The sequence below is a fragment of the Hylobates moloch genome, unplaced genomic scaffold (assembly GCF_009828535.3).
Source record: "Hylobates moloch isolate HMO894 unplaced genomic scaffold, HMol_V3 SCAFFOLD_10, whole genome shotgun sequence".
NCBI lineage: Eukaryota > Metazoa > Chordata > Mammalia > Primates > Hylobatidae > Hylobates > Hylobates moloch.
Window position 1 is genome coordinate 22,091,740 of NW_026652285.1, and position 18,672 is coordinate 22,110,411.

At 54.7% G+C, this 18,672-nt stretch overlaps 1 protein-coding gene across 4 annotated transcripts in view; it reads left to right on the forward strand.

Annotated features, from left to right (window-relative positions):
• The window catches only part of ARHGAP23 (Rho GTPase activating protein 23), a 95,720-nt gene that overhangs the window by 19,050 nt on the left and 57,998 nt on the right, over positions 1 to 18,672 (forward strand). The window contains exon 1 of one of the 4 annotated variants that reach the window (XM_058445244.1): positions 1,271 to 1,336. The exons of the other annotated variants lie outside the window; for them this stretch is intronic. The gene's annotated coding sequence lies outside the window, so the exon portion shown is untranslated. Of the gene's footprint in view, positions 1 to 1,270; positions 1,337 to 18,672 lie in introns of those variants that run through there. 4 annotated transcript variants of the gene reach the window in all.

Genomic DNA, 18,672 nt, shown 5'->3' on the forward strand with positions numbered 1-18,672 from the left:
TGCCTAGGCTGGTCTTGAACTCCTGAGCTCAAGTGATCCTCCTGCCTTGGCCTCTCAAAGTATTGGGATTACAGGCATGAGCCAAAGATCAATTTGAGACCAACATGGGCAACATAGCAAGACCCTGTCTCTAAAAAATTAGCCAGGTGTGGTGGTGCACACCTGTAGTCCCAGCTACTTGGGAGGCTGACCTGGGAAGATTGCTTGAATTCAGGAGTTTGAGGCTACAGTGAGCTATGACTGCACTGCTGCACTCCGGCCTGGGCAACAGAGCAAGACCCTATCCACCCCTACCCCCCCCGCCAAAAAAAAAATTAAAGCTGAGTCTTTCAGAATCCTAGGTCAGTCATTGTGGTGACTGCTGTATTCTCTGACAACAAAGAGCCTGGGAGGACACCCCTCACCCAGGGAAGGTAGACCGTCTTTTCCACAGCTGAGCCCTGAAATCCAAGCAAAGGTTGGCATAACGAAGGGGTGGGGAGGGCAGATGTAATTAGTGGTGGGAGCAGAGAGATGTAGATTAAGTTCTGCTTCTCTGTGTCTTCTGTGATTCAGTGTGGAGTCTGGGTATTCTCGTGAGTGGCGTGGGGGACCCCAGGGTTCTGTCAATGAACATGGCTGAGCCCCTGCCTCCTCCAAAGATGCTCCAGCACTCAGGGGAAGAAGGCTTCACTGTGGGGAAATGAGGCTTGCCAAAGCTTGAAAGATGTTTGCTGGGGCCAGGCATGGTGGCTCACACCTGTAATCCCAGCACTTTTGGGGGCCAAGGTGGGCAAATCACGAAGTCAAGAGATCGAGACCGTCCTGGCCAACATGGTGAAACCTCATCTCTACTAAAAATACAAAAATTAGCTGGGCATGGTGGCATGCACCTTTAGTCCCAGCTACTTGGGCTGAGGCAGGAGAATCACTTGAACTCGGGAGGTGGAAGTTGCTGTGAGCCAAGATCATGCCACTGCACTCCAGTCTGATGACAGAGTGAGACTCCGTCTCAAAAAAAAAAAAAAAAAAAAAAGTGTTTGCTGGGACAAGAAAGGGATGGAGGAGCAGGGGAGAAGGGCGTGCCAGGCAGAGGGACCCAGCATTAGCACAGGCAAGGAGGCATGAACCAGCCTGGCCTCTTAAGGGATTGATGAATACAAGGCCCAGAGGAGAGGGAGGAGGTCAGGTCGGCAAGGCCAATGAGACCAGATCCTGCCCCTTGCCTTCCCCATCAGGTTGTATTCCTCATGCCATACTGAGGAACTTGCTCCCTTAGCTACTTCGGAGCCACACAAGGGTCTCGGGCAGTGGAGGCAGCAGACCAGGTGAAAGAAAATGGGAGCTGAAACTGGAGGTACAGTTGGAAGGGCAGGATAAGAGTGGAGTATGTTGGCTGGGCGTGGTGGCTCACACCTGTAATCCCAGCACTTCGGGAGGCTGAGGTGGGCGGATCATCTGAGGTCGGGAGTTCGAGACCAGCCTGACCAACATGGAGAAACCCCGTCTCTACTAAAAATACAAAATTAGCTGGGAGTGGTGGCACATGCCTGTAATCCCAGCTACTCAGGAAGGCTGAGGCAGGAGAATCGCTTGAACCTGGGAGGCAGAGGTTGCGGTGAGCCTAGATTGCACCTTTGCACTCCAGCCTGGGCAACAAGAGTGAAACTCCATCTCAAAATAAATAAATAGATACATACATACATAAAAATACAAAAATTAGCTGGGCATAGTGGTGGGCACCTGTAAATCCCAGCTACTTGGGAGGCTGAGGCAGGAGAATCGCTTGAACCCGGGAGGTGGAGGTTGCAGTGAGCCGAGATCGCACCATAGCACTCCAGCCTGGGTGACAAGAGTGAGACTCTGTCTAAAAAAAACCAAAACAGAGTGGGAGTATGTCAGCCTCTTCCCCTTTCCAGAAACTTGCTGTACCGTCTCTTTCCCTCGTCTAGAAGGGCCTTCTCTGCCTTTTCATTTCTCCAACTCCTATTCCTCTTTCAATGCGCAGTTCAGATATCTTCTGTAAAGCCTCCCTCCACCACTCAAATATATGGCGACTTCCTCCTCTGTGCGCTGATCTCGTGCCGCGCGAGGGTAGGGACTTTGTCTTGTTCACTGCTCTATATCCAGCTTCTAGGCCAGGCCCCGTTGAGTGAATGCTGCTGACTGATGAATTGAGTGTTCCCATAGCACTTGACACTGCATTGCCCACCAATAATAATAACAATGGGAGTATTGGTTATAGCAAACAAGTATTGTGGCCCTCAGGGACACTGCTGTGCTGAGCACTTTACACACACCGTCTCTTTAATCTGCACAACAATCCCATGGGCGATGGATTATCTCTATTTAATAACTGTGGAAACAGAAGCTTAGGGAGGTTAGTAACTTCTCCAGTGACATACAGCTTGGAAGTGGGCCTGAGTCAGGATTCAAACCAGCTTCCTCTGAATCCTGCTTAAGAGCTTTTTTTTTTGAGACCAAGTCTTGCTCTGTCACCCAGGCTGGAGTGCGGTGGCACGATCTCGGCTCACTTCAACCTCCACCTCCCAGGTTCAAGCAATTCTCCTGCCCGGCTAATTTTTGTATTTTTAGTAGAGATGGGGTTTCACCATGTTGACCAGGCTGGTCTAACTCCTGACCTTAGGTGATCAGCCTGCCTTGGCCTCCTAGAGTGCTGGGATTACAGGCTTGAGCTACCGAGCCCAGTCGGAACTTTTTTTTTTAGACAGTTTTGCTCTGTCACCCAGGCTGGAGTGCAATGGCGCGATCTCTTCTCACTGCAACCTCCTCCTCCTGGGTTCAAGTGATTCTCCTGCCTCAGCCTCCCAAGTAGCTGGGACTATAGGCACGCACCACTGCATCTGGCTAATTTTTGTATTTTTGGTAGAGACAAGGTTTCACCATGTTGGCCAAGCTGGTCTCTAACTCCTGGCTTCAAGTGATCCTCCGACCTCGGCCCCCCAAAGTGCTGGGATTACAGGCATGAGGCACTATGCCCAGGCTCTGCTTAGGAACTTTTAAACACTATGCCCTATAGCACCTTTATTTGTTGTGTGTCTATGTCTTTGGTTTTATAAAACCAGGAACTGCTTTTGTTGGTTTTTGAAAATCCTCAGACTACGGGACTGATTTGTTGAGCAACTTTTACATGCCAGGCACTCAACACTGAGTCCTCTCCAGGACCCAGTTTACAGCTGAGGAGACTGAGTCTTGGAGAGGGAAAGGACTTGACCAAGGTCATGCAGTTGGGACCTGAAACCTGGCCTCTGACTCATCTTCCCTTGTGTCACTGGCCCCCCTAGCCCAGTGCCAGGCCCTTGGTGGCACCCAGTGAACAGTCCTAGGATGAAAGAAAGAGGAACCAGCTCTGAAGGTGACCACTTTCCTTGGGGGCACACAAGGGGCCGGACAGGGGCCATGGACTGGGCCTCTAGCCTCTAAGCCCAGTGTGTGTCCCACCGGGATCACTGATGAGAGGGATCTAGAGGCCGGGACTGGGGATGTCATAATTTCCAGGTGCCCAGCTGTCTGTCAGACCTGTGAGTTCCAAGGAGTGGCTGACCTGGTGCTGGGGTGGTCAGGGATGGTGTCCAGGGCAGGCAGAGCCTTACCACGACCTTTAGAGGCCTCCAGAGGCTGCACAGCATCAGTGGGATTTTGGCCACGGGTGACCAGAAGGAACCTCCAAGCCTGGGAAATGCAGCTGCGGGGGCCACAGCGCGGGTGGGCAGAGGCCCTGGGTTGTGCTGCAGGCTGGGCACTGCCTTTTGCTGAGTGACCATTCGGCCTATGCTCCCAGCCCCACAGGGATCCACCAATCAGACCTGCCTGCTGCTGTGTATTTGCATCTCGTTTGCATGACAACACCCCTTGCTCTGTCCCCAAGTGTGCCTCCCCAGCCCATGGCCCATTCCCCATTTCAGGCCTCCTGTGCAGAGCTCCCGTGGGAGGGGCAGAAAGGCCCACCTGGGCTGCCAGCCTGGCGCACTATTCATAGCTCAGGGCTGGCGTACTTCACATACTTGGCGTTTCTCATGTCTGGCTGGCCCAAGGCAGCCGCCCCTCTGTTGTCCTCCCCTCCCTCCTCTCTTCTCTCTTCCCCCCTTCCCCTCCTCCCTTAACCTCTTCCCCCACCTTCTTCCTCTCAACCAATCTTCCTGAAATCTACAGATGTCCAAGTCCCTCGTCATGGAAGAGCCCACATAAGGAAACTGAGGCCCCAGAGAGGGCGGGGCCTGGAGGGAGAAACCGGTAGTAATGAGGCATATAATGAGGTGGCTGAGAGTCTGGGCTCTGCCCACAGCTTCAATCCCGAGCTGACATTAGCTGTGGCACCATGGCAGATTCCTTAGCTTGCTAAGTTAGACAAGGGTTTCAGAAAGTCAAGCTGAGACCTGGAGGGTAAGGGTTGAGTCAAGGGAAGAAGGGGAGGGGGAGGGGGCAGGCAGGCGCTGTATTATAGTCCAGGGAGAGGGGAACTTGGATGTGGGGAGCAGGCCCTGAGTCTCAGGACGAGGGCTTGGCACGTTGCAGAACCCACGAGGAGGGCTCGTGGCTGGAGTGTGGCCAGCTGGGGTGAGGGCACAGAGATGCAAAGAGGATTGAAGCAGCTCCCCCTTTTTTCCCCACCCCTTTCTCCCCCACTCCTTTTTTTCTGAGCCTGGATCTGGCTCTGTTGCCCAGGCTGGAGTACAGTGGCACAACCATGGCTCACTGCAGCCTTGAACTCTTGGCTCAAGCAATCCTCCCACCTCAGCCTCCCAAGTAGCTGGGACTACAGGTGTGCCCCACGGCGCCTGGCTAATTTTTACTTTTGTTTTTGTGGAGATGGGGTCTTACTATGTTGACTAGGCTGGTCTCAAACTGCTGGGCTCAAGGGATCCTCCTGCCTCTGTCTCCCCAAGTTCTGTGATTACAGGCATGAGCCACCACGCCCGGCCCCCCTTTCTTCCTTATTCAGCACCCCTGACATCTGGATCTGGTTCCCTCTGAGGAAGGGGTGGGGATATAAAAAGCCCCTGCCTCTGCTAGACCCCTCCTGGGGACAGGGTTCTGGTTACCCCTAACTCTCTGAGGAAAGGCTCATTCATTCTCCAACATTTAGAAACAGTGTGCAGAGCACCCACCCTGGGCCAGGAGCCAGGGATTTGACCACCAGCAAAGCAGACATGGTCCTTGCCTTCCAGGACCCACAGCCCTGTGGGGAGATGTTGGTCAAAATAAGCTCATAAACAAGTAGACACTGACAAGAGGGTGCACAGGTAACTGACCTAGTCTGGGGCCAGAGGAGGTGTGCCTGGGGAAGTGACATTTTTGCTAAGAGCAACAGGGTGGGTAGGAGTGAATCAGGGCATGGGTTGCATTCCAGAAACAGCATGTGCAAAGGACCTGAGGCTGGAAGGGTGCCTGGTCCTCACAGGAGGTGGAAGGAGGCCAGGGTGGCCAGAGCACAGAGGAAGAGGGTGTGGTGAGTGTGGGGGCCAAGGCGCGTCCCACAGGGCCTGGTGGTCATAATATTAAAATAATCAATCTGGACTGTCAGATGCCAGAGAGGTGACTGCCACTTGGAGCAGGGCAATGGTGTAATGAAGTGAGCAGACTCCAGAGACATCTAGGAAGCAGAGTCTACTCCGATGCGGGGATGGAGGGCTGGGGCCATAACACCTAATTCTTGGTTCTCAGCAACTTTTTCAGGCTGGTATCCCTGTCTTTATTTTATAGCTGAAGAAATAAGGAAACTTGAGTGACCTTGAGTGATGGTCTTGAGGTCACACAGCCAGAAAAGGGCCAGGGCCAGTACCAATGGCAAGTGTGGCCTTTTCTCTGTGTTAGCCTTCTTGATGCCAGGACAGTGGTCACTTTCTCACCAGCCTCCCTGTCCCCACGCCTCGGTGCCCCTGCAGGTCACCCCAGCATTCCCTGCCTAGCATCCAACCCGGTGGAGAGCCAGGAGTTCCAGGTGGTGGGTGCTGTGTGCCACCTTTATTTCCAGAGGTTGTTCTGCTGTTAAATGAGTTAGTGCATTTAACAGCAGCGTGCCTAGGGTATAGTAAGCACTCAACAAGTATTCATGACTGTGTGGCTGTTATCCTGTCTCCAAATGTGGGGCCAGGCAAACTGGTAGGGGGAGGCAGGAGGAGGATCTGGAGCGAGGATGATGCCATCTGTGTTCTTCTGACCAGAGAGCCCAGCCCAGGGGGCTCCCTCATGGCAGCGGCACAGGGGAGGCTGTTTGTCCCTGCAGAGCCACTGTCCCTGCCACCTGTCCAGCTGCCTCTGGGCATCACAGACTGGATTAGGGAGTGGTTCAGTTCATAGGCAGGGCCACGTGTGTGAAGGGGAAGGTAGGGGTAACCGGGAGGGATGGGCAGGGCTGGGGTGAGGGGGTGGGTGGTTTCAGGGGTGGGGCTGACAGCCTCTCCCTGCAGGGAGCCCCATGTGCCCCCGGGAGACTTTCAGAATCTGCTGAGACCTGCCCTGGGAGGGGACATGGTCTTAGCTTGACTGGGACCCAGCTCTTGCCTGAAGGAAACCAGTGTGTGCACCTGTTACCTCTGCCCAGGCTGTCAGACAACAGGAAGCACTCCCGGGGGGCGGGGGGGCAGGCGGAGTCACACCTAGAGCTCTCCCCTAGTCTCCTCTGAAATGCGCTGTCCAGTGTGAGACCAGGGGATGGATCTGCTGACCTTAGAGAAGAGTCATTGCAGGCATTCCCCTGCCTCTAGGAATGACTGCTCCAGTCTAGTCTGAAAAGGGGCTCTGGCCTCTCTCCTTGACCAAAGGGAGACCCCAAGATTCCATTCCACAGTTGCTCTGTCCTTCTGCAGGGGATTCATCTCTGTAGGAGATGGGGAGGGGAAGATCCCAGGGCAGGTTGGAGCTTAGGGGCCTGGGGAGCGAGGTTGAGGGAATGACCCTTCTGCTCCCTCTGGGTTGTCAAGGAGATGAGGCATGCCAGCGCTGGGCCAGCAGGGGGCTCTGCTGGCCACAGGACCTGCCTGTCGGGCAGCCAAGATGTGCACCCTTCATTGTGCGGGCTCATTTCCAGGAGTGCCTGAGAGGACGCGGCGGTGTCTCTGTGGGCACACACTTGTGTGTATGTTACAGGTGGGTGTGAGCGTGTGGCGCGTTGGAACGGGCATGTGTGTGCTTGGTGGGTTTGAGGACCCCCACACTGAGCCAGGTTTCTGCCAAGAAAACTCTTCCAAGGTCCTGCCGGCAGCCTTGGAAGAGTTTGTGCATGACTGGGGATGGCAGCCTCTGTGGATGGCAGGCCCCCATCAACACCAAGGACCTGATGCGTGCCAGGTTCAGGCTGGGCGATCCCCCTGTGCGGGGACCTCCAGGGCTCCAAAGATGACAGTAGAGACTCTGAGGAGGTGCAGTGGAGAAGGGATGGCAGGGAAAGGTCTTCCAGGCAGGAGGTGCCCAGCTCCTGGGCAACCTCTGTGGGCAGAGCCTTCTCCTGAGCACCAAGGAGAGACCTGTTCATTTGTTTCATCTTTCAACATTTTTTTTTTTTTGAGACAGAGTTTTGCTCTTGTCATCCAGGCCGGAGTGCAATGGCGCGATCTCGGCTCACTGCAACCTCCACCTCCTGGGTTCAAGCAATTCTCCTGCCTCAGCCTCCAGAGTAGCTGGGATTACAGGCACCTGACATCATGCCCAGCTAATTTTTGTATTTTTAGTAGAGACGGGGTTTCACCATGTTGGCAAGGCTGGTCTCAAACTCCTGACCTCAGGTGATCCAACTGCCTTGGCCTTCCAAAGTGCTGGGATTACAGGCCTGAGCCACCGTGCCTGGCCTTTTATTTTTTGTGTGTGTTTGATTTCTGACTTGGCCTTTTAAAAAAAATTATAGAATATATAATATGGCCGGGTGCTGTGGCTCACACCTGTAATCCCAGCACTTTGGGAAGCCGAGGTGGGCAGATCACGAGATCAGGAAATTGAGACCATCCTGGCTACTAACACAGTGAAACCCCGTCTCTACTTAAACAAACAAACAAAAAATAGCCGGGCATGGTGGCTCGCACCTGTAGTCCCAGCTACTCAGGAGGCTGAGGCAGTAGAATCGCTTGAACTGGGGAGGTGGAGGTTGCAGTGAGCTGAGAGCACGCCATTGTACTCCACACTCCAGCCTGAGCAACAAGAGCGAAACTCCATCTCAAAATATGTATATATATATAACAAAATTTATAGTTTTAACCATTTTTAACTGTAAAGTGGCATTAAGTACATCCATATTATTATGCTATCCATAAGTGGTGATATTCCACTCTCAATCACCGTAAGTGGAATGATATAATATTTATTCATTCATTCCTTTTTTTTTTTTTTTTTTGAGACAGGGTCTTGCTTTGTCACCCAGGCTGGAGTGCAGTGGTGCGATCATGGCTCACAGCAGCCTTGACACCTGGGCTCAAGGGATCCTCCCATCTCAGCTTCCTGAGGAGCTGGGATTATAGGTGTGTGCTACCATGCTCTGCTATTTTTTTTATTTTTTGTAGAGACAGGGTTTCACCATGTTGTCAGGCTGGCCCTGAACTCCTGACCTCAAGTGATTCTCCCACCTCAGCCTCCCAAAATGCTGGGAATACAGGTGCTGGGATTACAGACGTGAGCCACCAAGCCCAGCCAATATTAATCCTTTCACTTAGCATAATGTCTTCAAGGTTCATCCACATTGTAGCGTGTGTCAAATTTCATTTTTTTTTTTTTGAGACAGGGTCTGGCTCCCCTAGGCTGAGGTGTAGTGGCGCGATTTCAGCTCATTGTAACCTCCATCTCCTGTGCTCAAGCCATCCTCCCACCTTAGCCTCCCAAGCAGCTGGGACTACATGTGTGTGCCACCACACCCGGCTAATTTTTTTTTTTTTTTTTTGTAGAGATGGAGTTTCACCATGTTGCCTGGGCTGGTCTCGAACTCCTGGGTTCAAGCAATCCTCCCACCTCAGGCTCCCAAAGTGCTGGGATAACAGGTGTGAGCCACCCCGCCCGGCCTTCAATTATTTTAAAAGGCTAAATAATACAATTATTATTATTCATATCATGTATGTATTATATGTAATACAATAATACAGACAATTTCATTGTATGGATATACCTCATTTTGTTTGTCCATTCATCCGTAGATGGACACTTGGGTTGCTTCCATTTCTTGGCTGTTGTGAATAACACTGCTACGAACATGGGTGTACAAACATTTCTTCTAATCCCTGCTTTCAGTTGTTGTGGATATATACCCAGAAGTGGAATTACTGGATCATATGGTAATTCTGTGTTTAATTTTTTTTTTTTTTTTTTTTTTGAGACGGAGTTTCACTTTTGTTGCCCAGGCTGGAGTGCAACCGTGCGATCTTGGCTCACTGCAACTTCCGCCTCCCTGGTTCAAGCAATTCTCCTGCCTCAGCCTCCTGTCCATGTTTAATTTTTTGAGAAACTGCCATACTGATTTCCATAGCAACTCCATCATTGTATTCATTTATTTTTAAATTTTATTTTATTTTTTATTGCTTTTTTAGAGAGGGATTCTTGCTCTGTGGCCCAGGCTGAAGAGCAGTAGTGTGATCACAGCTCACTGCAGCCTCCAACTCCTGGGTTCAAGGGATCCTCCTACCTCAGCCTCCCAAGTAGCTGGGACTACAAGTGTGTGCCATCATGCTTGGCCAATTTTGCATTTTTTATAAAGATGGGGTCTCTATATGTTTCCCAGGCTGGTCTTGCATTCCTGGCCTCCCAAACACTGGGATTACAGGTATGAGCCACTGTGCCTGGCCACAGCCACACCATTTTACATTCCCACAGCAATCCAATTTCTCCATATCTTCACCATTAAGAAATAATTTTTGAGCTGGGCGCAGTGGCTCATGCCTGCAATCCCAGCACTTCGGGAGGCCGAGGCGGGTGGATCATTTGAGGTCAGGAGCTCGAGATTAGCCTGGCCAACATGGTGAAACCCTGTCTCTACTGAAAATACAAAAATTAGCTGGGCATGATGTCAGGTGCCTGTAATCCCAGCTACTCTAGAGGCTGAGGCAGGAGAATCACTTGAACCCAGGAGGTGGAGGTTGCAGTAAGCCGAGATCTCGCCACTTCACTCCAGCCTGGGCAACAGAGACTCCGTCTAAAAAAAAAAAAAAAAGAAATAATTTTTGAGAGCCCACTATGCACAAAGCTCTCTAGGAGGGCAAATCCGTTCTGAAAACCCAACAGCCATTGTCCTTAGGGAGCTCTCAGTCTAAGGGGGAGACTCAGGCCAGGCCCTTGAGCATCCTCCAATCTGAGGGGAAAGACACAGGCCATGCCTTTTGGGAGACCCTAGACTGATGTGGGGTAAAAATCCCTTGTTTTTGGCCGGGCGCGGTGGCTCATGCTTGTAATCCCAGCACTTTGGGAGGCCGAGGCGAGCGGATCACGAGGTCAGGAGATCGAGACCACGGTGAAACCCCGTCTCTACTAAAAAATACAAAAAATTAGCCGGGCGTGGTGGCGGGCGCCTGTAGTCCCAGCTACTCGGAGAGGCTGAGCCAGGAGAATGGCGTGAACCCGGGAGGCGGAGCTTGCAGTGAGCCGAGATTGCGCCACTGCACTCCAGCCTGGGCAAAAGAGCAAGACTCTGTCTCAAAAAAAAAAAAAAAAAAAAAAAAAATCCCTTGTTTTCAAGGAGCACACAGTCTGATGGAGGAGGCACAGCTTCTTCCCTTTGGGGAGTCTGCAGACAGGCCCAGAGACCAGAATGGAGACCCCAGAGACAGCCAAGGGGCTGCTGAGTGGGTAAATCAGGAGGTACAGAGGGGTTGTGGTAAGCCCTGTCCCATGCCAGCCTGCTGTTGCCTAGGCAATGGCCCTGGTGTTTGCTTTGTGGCTGGCTAGACGCACCCTTTTCTGTAAGTGCTCATTTCCCACCAAGAGGAAAGAGGTTCCTCTTTAGTCTCCCCTTCCTCTGTTGTCCCTGAGGGGGGAACTGGCCCTCCTCTGGCACTGGAGACCCTGCCAGCCTGGCACCTTTGCCATGCTCCTTGCCTGCTGGGGGAGGCCCCATCCTGGGGTCTCATGTTGCCCACACCTTCCCTACTCCCAGAGGGCCCATAAGGTAGTGCTCTGGGCTTGCCAAAGTTCAGCCAAGGAAGTGGGAGATCCTACTGAATCCTCCCTGCTTGGGAGGAACTGGGGCACGTCAGGAGCCTGTAGGAACCTGGGGCTGGCAGTGGGAGGTGGGGGTGATGCCGGGAAGGATAAGCTTGCTTGGGTCTGTGAGCGTCCACATGTGTCACCGTGTCTTTGCGTATACATGGCTGAGTGTCTGCATGTCTGAATGTGAGTGTGACTGTGATGACTATCCAAAAAGCTGTCGAAACAGCCTGCATTTATTAAATCCCTACTATGTGCTCTGAGCCTGTGCTAAGACTTTCTTTAATTTACTTAATCCTCCCAACAACCTTTGAGGTGGAAATTCATGTCATTACCATTTTATTGATGAGGAACCAAGGCTTAAAGAGGTTAAGTAACTCACCCAAAGTCTCACATCTAGAAAGTGGTAGAGATAGGGCTCTGACTCAGCCTCCAGAGGACTCCAGATCCCATGTGTCAGCCCCTGAGCTGTGCTACCACTGAAAGAACTTGGGGATTTTTTTTTTTTTTTTTTGAGACAGGGTCTTGGTCCATCACCCAGGCTGGAGTACAGTGGCGCGAACACAGCTCACCGTATCCTTGACTTCCTGGGCTCAAGTGATCTTCCCACCTTAGCCTCCTGAATAGCTGGTACCAGAGGTGCACGCCACCATCCCCGATTAAGTTTTTTGTAGAGATGGGGTCTTGCCAAGTTGCCCAGCCTTTTTTTTTGAGACCAGGTCTCACACTGCAGCCTTGACCTCCCTGGGCTCAGGTGATCCTCCCCACCTCAGCCTCCCGAGTAGTTGAGACCACAGGCACGCACTACTACACCTGGCTAATTTATATATATATATATATATATATATATATATATATATATTTTTTTTTTTTTTTTTTGAGACGGAGTCTCGCTCTGTTGCCCAGGCTGGAGTGCAGTGGCGCGATCTTGGCTCACTGCAAGCTCCGCCTCCCAGGTTCACGCCATTCTCCTGCCTCAGCCTCTCCGAGTAGCTGGGACTACAGGCGCCCGCCACCACGCCCGGCTAATTTTTTGTATTTTTAGTAGAGACGGGGTTTCACTGTGGTCTCGATCTCCTGACCTCGTGATCCGCCCGCCTCGGCCTCCCAAAGTGCTGGGATTACAAGCGTGAGCCACCGCGCCCGGCCTATATTTTTTGTAGACACAGGGTTTCGCTGTGTTGCCCAGGCTGGTCTTGAACTCCTGGGCTCAAGCGATCCTCCTGCCTTGGCCTCCCAGAGTGCTGGGATTATAGGCGTGAATCATCATGCCCAGCCAGAATTTGAGGATTTTGTGCATTTGGCATTATCTCAGCCCACCTCCCTGATGGTGGTGGGATGTCTGGAGTGACAAGTGCTTCCCCATATCCCTTCCCAGGCTTCCGTGGCTCTGGCCTAGTTTGAGGGAGAGAGAGCACAGTCCATCCCAACCCCGGGCAAGAGTGGCCCTAGAGGGGAAGAGCACTGGGTCTGGGGAGACCCTGGGAACCACCCCCTACCCGTGGGCCAGACATAGCGCCAGTGCGGAGTGCCTAGGTTCCCGGTGATGGGGGTTATGTGTACATGAAGGGCGCTGGGGAGACACAGGCTTGCTTGGCCGGCTCATCAACTTGGCCTGCTGGGGCTTGTCAGGCGGGAGTCTCTACCCAAGCAATGCTGGGAACCAGGCATCTGAATGGGGCAAAAGGGTGGAAGAGGCCCGAGGGGGCAGCCGCCCTTGACTGAGGAGACTGGAGCAGGGTTCAGAGGCCCAGGCGCCCAGGCGTGGGCGGAGCGGGCATGTGTCGGTATCGCATTGCCTGCATGCCTGGGATGCACGGATTGCAGTGGGATTTGCCCTGTCTGTGTGCGAGGTTGTGGAGTGGTCATGAGTCTGCATTTGGTGGTGTGCGACTGGTGTACAGGACCAGATGGAGCTTCAAACATGCTGGATGACTCTCTTGGGGTGGAGGCATGGTTTGTCACCTGGCAGTTTGGGGCCCACATTCTGGGAAGAGCGCTGAGCAAGCCGGAGGAAGGAAAAGCAGGCAGAATCGACCCTGAGCCCCTCTCTCACTTCCTGAACCACACGCCCTGCAACACGTCAGTTTCCTTCTTGCTCCTATCTCTGACCCTTGGGACTCAGGACGCTCTCCTCCTCTTCCCCAGTGCCTACTTGCTTCTACTCCTCCAGTCCAGACCATCCTCTCCCGTGAGGGATAGCCTGGGAGGTGTCTGGACCCACCCTCAAAAAACTGTCACCTCCCAGAGAGAAGAGGCCCTGTGCACCTGAGAGCAGGGCTCCCTTGGTTTGTGGGAGTCTCCCTTGGTGGGGGTGAAGGCAGCCGCCTTTGGCCAGAGTCTAGAACTTGGGGATCCCTAAAGGTTTCAGGAGCTGGGACAATATTCCTGAAAGACTCTCCAAAGTATCTCAGCTCCTGGCCCACAGCAGGTGCTCAAGATGTGGTTAAACAAGAGGGTAATGGAAAAAGATCTGGTAAGCGGTTAGAACCCTGGGATCCAGTCCCAGCTTAGTAAAAATAAGTCCTTGAACTAGTCACTTGTTCTCTTTGAGCCTCAGTTTCTTTTTTAAATTTTATTCTTATTTATTTATTTATTTATTTATTTTGGGACAGGGCCTCACTCTGTCTCCCTGGCTGGAGTGCAATGGCGTGATCTCTGCTCATTGCAGCCTCTACCTCCCAGGCTCAGGTGATCCTCCCACCTGAGCCTCCTGAGTAGCTGAAACTACAGACACGTGCCACCACACCTGGCTAATTTCTGTATTTTTTGTAGAGATGGGGTTTTGCCATGTTGCTCAGGCTGGTCTCAAACTCCTGGGCCCAAGCGATCTGCCTACCTTGGCCTCCCAGTGCTGAGATTGCAGGTGTGAGCCACGACGCCTGGCCAAGCCTCAGTTTCTGTAACTGAAAAACGGGTATCAAAAAAATCTCTGGTTATCTGATTCTTAGGGTAAGTGTCAAATGAGAACAAGTGAAAGTGCTTTCAAATAGTAAAAGACGATGATCTCTTGGAAGGAGGGAAGACTGGATGCCCTCCTTTTGGGGATGCAGCCTTCAAGCCCCTCCCCAGGGACCCTCAGGAAGATGAGGTTGAATGGATTTTGCAAGCTGGTCAAACTAGAGGGGGATGGGAGGGGCAGCTCAGCAGGGTAATTTCTGATGCAGGGGGAGGAAGCTGGGCAGGGCGTGGGGGGGAGGACTCACGCTAGGCAGGAAGGCTTGGAATAGAATCTCAGCTACGCCTGGTATTTCCCAGCCCTGGGCCCCCTCCCCCACCACCCTCTGGGGCCCACCCCACATTCCTTTCCCAGAGGAAATGGGGGAGGGAGCGGAGAGGCTCCCTAGGCCTGGAGGATCATTTATTCAAGCTACATAAGCTTTGAGGCCCCACTGTGTGCACTCTCCCACTGAAGTCCCCACAGAGGCAGCTGGGTGTGGGGGTGGGGAAGGAGGGTGTGGTTTGTGTTGGAGGAATCTGTTACCTCCTCGGCTGGGCCTTGCTCCCCTGCCAGGTTAGAGGGCAGGAAATGGACATTGTATATGGTTGATCCTTTCCAAGATCTCTGCAGTCTGAACACAGAAAACCCATGTTGCGTCTCCACCTCTCTCCTCCCTGCTGCCCCAGAACCCTCAGCGGTTTTGAATTCCGCGGAGGTGGATTCTTGATCTGGGCACACAGCAGCACCTGTTGGCCATCAGAGGCTCCATGGGGGATGAGAGGGGAGAGTCACTCCATTTCAGGGACTGGACTAGCAGCAAGAGGAATGCAAGTTAGGCACCTGGAAGGACTTACTGGCTGCTTGCTGGCAGGACAGGCCAGACTTGGAGCTGAAGACATCTGGTTGCCCTCCGCTTGGGGCCCCAGAGTCTGACATGGCTGGGGACATCTTGATGGTGGTTCCAGCTGGTCTAGGCGGGTCTGGCCTTTGGAGAGTATGAAGGAGTCACAGGACAGGTCAGGGCAGGAGTGGTCCGGACACTGAATCCTTAGTTTTCTAGCGATGGAAGTGGGGCGGTTGAGGGTGCCGATGGAGATGGAGCGTCCTGCTCTCCCCGGCTGCAGTCCTTTCCCACTCTCCCCCTAAGCTCTCCTGACTCAGCTCGTGGCAGCCTCACTCTTCCCATCTGGCTTCCGCCAGGGTGGGGGTGGGGGGTCCAGCTCCTGCACGGAGGGGGAGCCCAGCAAACAGCAAACAGGAAACAGGAGAACAAAACCAGCTCCCTGGCTGACACAGGCAGCCGCCCCCACACGCCTCACCCTCACCCTTCCTCTCTCTTTCTTCTCCCTCCCTTGATCCCGACCTCCCTCGTGGTCCGCTCTGCTCCCTTCCCCCTCCCCTCCCACCTCCGTCCCCTAGGCTCCCTTCCCGTCCCTTTGCTTCTCCACCTTCTGACACTTTGTTGTCTGCTCCCTTCCCCTCTCTCTGCCCCCAGGCCCCTCCCCATCTCTGCCCCTCCATCTCCCACCTCCCACCCCCTTTCTGGATTTCCTACCTCCCCATTGGGCCACCCTCCCGCAGGTTCTTGCTGGGGACAGTGGATGGTGGAATGGGAGGAAAGGGGAGCTGCTTCTGCTTGGTGCTGCCTTCTGGTAGCTGCCCCAAAAAGGCCCAACCCTTATGACGCTTCCTCCTGGACTCCTCCTAGATTCGGGAGTGGGGTTGGGCTGCAGCTGCCCCGCTTTCCTGGCTGCTGGCTAGGATTTGGGTGTAGGATAGAAGTTGGGATGAAGGGCCCTGGGGTTGGAGTCCCGGTGCTGCCATAACAAGCTGGGTGCTCTTGGACCTCAGTTTCCTTCTCTACAAATGAGGCCATAGAAATGGCCCCGGGCCACAGCAAGTGGCTGTGGTGATATTGTTGGTGAACAGTCAAGTGGGCTAGAAATGGTGATGGTGATTACACATCCACTAGCCAAGGCCTCTGCTAGCCCCACCCGGATGGGGCCTGGGAAGAGCAAGAGCCAGGAAGGCGAGCAGGGCAGGGGCTAGCACAACATGGCGCTTCCTGTCTGGCTTACATGCCAGGGGTGGGAGAGGGGGCAGCTTTGAATGATTGTCAGCTTGTGGTGACCCTCTAGGTAGAGCTAATGGGTAGGGAGTCCTGGGAAGGAGGGTGGTTCCCATGGGGGGTTGGGGACTCCACCTGCGCCTAAGGGTGTGTGGCTGTCACTCTGTGCGGGGCAGTGTGCGTAGCACTCGAGGGGCTGTGGCATCCATGCCTGGAGTGCCTGAGCTGTGCAGTGTGTGCGTGGCATCTGCCATGTTGTGGGGGTCCCTGTGGGGTATGTGTGGAGTGCGTGGGTGGGTAAATGTGGATCTGGTGTGCTTGCACATGCATCTCTCTGAGTGTGTGGACCGTATACACTTGGGCGGATGTCTGAGGTGTGTGTATACGATGTGGAAGAGTGTCCTGTGTGTGGGGGGTGATAGTGTGTTTCTGGGGTATGTCCACATAGGGTGAGTATGTGTGGGCAGGTGGACGTGTGTGGTGCGGGTCTGTACAGAGTGGGTAGGGTGTGCAGCAGAGTGAGGGACACCTGGAGCATGTGTGACTGTTTCTCTGGGTGCATGGGGCTGATGCGCGCGCGTATGCGTGTGTGTGTGTGTGTGCTGGAAGGGTGCAAGGTGTGCGGGCCGGGGGAGAGTGCGTGTCTGGGTCGAGGGCTGCCGTGTGTGTGTGTGTGTGTGTGTGTGTGTGTGTGTGTGCTGGAAGGGTGCAAGGTGTGCGGGCTGGGGGAGGGTGCGTGTCTGGGTCGAGGGCTGCTCTGGGTCGAGGGCTGCCGTGTGTGTGTGTGTGTGTGTGTGTGTGTGTGTGTGTGTGTGCGCGCGCGCGCTGGAAGGGTGCAAGGTGTGCGGGCCGGGGGAAAGTGCGTGTCTGGGTCGAGGGCTGCCGTCTGCGTGTGAGGGTGCGAGGGTGTGGTCGTGCGGGGGACTGTGTAGTGCCCTGGCGTGTGGGGTGTGAGTGTGCGATCTGGGCGGCCGCGGACAGGGGCCGCCCCGGAGGGGGAGGCGTCAGCCCTGCGAGACTCGCGGGCGTGTCGGGGCTCGGACGCCTTCAGCCGGGAGGCGCGGGAGGCGCGGAGCCGCTCCAGCCGTCCTGCCGCCGTCCGCGCGGGCCGTCCGTCCCTTCGGGGCCCCGGGGCCCCGGGCCCGCGGCTCCGGGGGGCGGGCGGGGACCCCTGGGGCCCGCCGGCCGCCCGGGGGGTCGAGGGCCGGCCCTGGCCCGGCCGGGGAGGTATGGGGCCGCGGGGTGGCCGGCGGGCCCGGCCCGTGGTGGGCAGGCCGTGTGGGGTGGGGGGCCGGATGCGGGGAGGGCCCGTCGGGTGGATGCAAGCCGAACCGGTGCCTCTGGTGCCTGCCTCAGCCACAGGACGGCCGCCGGCCGAGGTGACGCGGGGCCAGGCGGGTCGTCTGAGTGGGACTGGGTCACCAACTCCCTGCGGCCTTTGAGCTGTGTGCGCCCTGCATTCCAGGACTGATGCCCCTGGAGCGGGGAGTGAGTGAGGCGCTTGAGAGACGGGGCTGAGGGTGGCAGGATTTGTGGCTTGGAGCTCTGCCAGGGCTTCTGGGATGACAACCCCAAGTCTGGGTCGAGGCCTCCAGGGGGCTCAGCCCTCTCGGTTTCCAGGCAGTGGAAGGATGGAAGGGACCAGAGCGTTTGAAGAGACGCTGGGGCTTCTAGGAATCCCAGAGGGTGTGGGTGGGCAGGGACCCCGAGTCCGAGGCAGGCAGAGGCACCGCTGAATGGAGCAGGGCACACGACCCACCCCACCCCTGGTAGGGGACCTGGACACGGCACACGAGGGTTTCCTAGTGGGCCGAGGAGGCTGAGTGGCAGACGGGCCCCTGCAGGTAGTGAGTGCTCTCAGGGCTGACAGGGCTGGGCTGGGGGACTGCGGTGTTTCTGATGTCCGGGATGGACCAGGCTGGTAGGGTGTGAGTCACAGTGGGCGCCATGCCCGGCCTGAACACTGTGCTCCCTGCAATGACCTCTTTATGCTCCCGGGGGGAGGAGCAGGGCTCCTGGGTTCTAGTTTCTGGTGCTGCCAACCCACCACGTGTCCACCTCTGCCTAATTTGTGGCCTAAGGCCGTCTGCCCTGCTGTCACCATCAGCTGGTATTTTTGGACATCTCTTTCTTTCCTGACATGAGGGTGGGAGTGTTTGGAAATAGATCCAGGCCAGGAGAATTTAATCAGCAATGTCCCTGTGTCCCCTGAGTGACTCTGTCTCAGTCCCCTTGTCTCTGTGCCTAAGTCAGAGAGGCAGAGCTGTGTGTGTGTGTGAGCTGTGCACCTTTCTAGTTATCAATGGCTCCTTCTCTGTTTTTGCACCTATCCACCTTCCCCACCTCAAGATGAGAACAAGACTCAGTTCTATCCCAGGTCACAGGGGAGGAGAGGAAACATGCATGTATTATAGCATGAAGGATTGAGGTTAAACAAGGAAGAACTTCCCACAGAGGAGATGCCAGCCCTGGCTCTTGATGGGTGTCCTGGTGTCTCCTCTTCAAGCAGGTGTGTGGTAGCTGTGGCTGTGTGGTAGCTGACATTCTC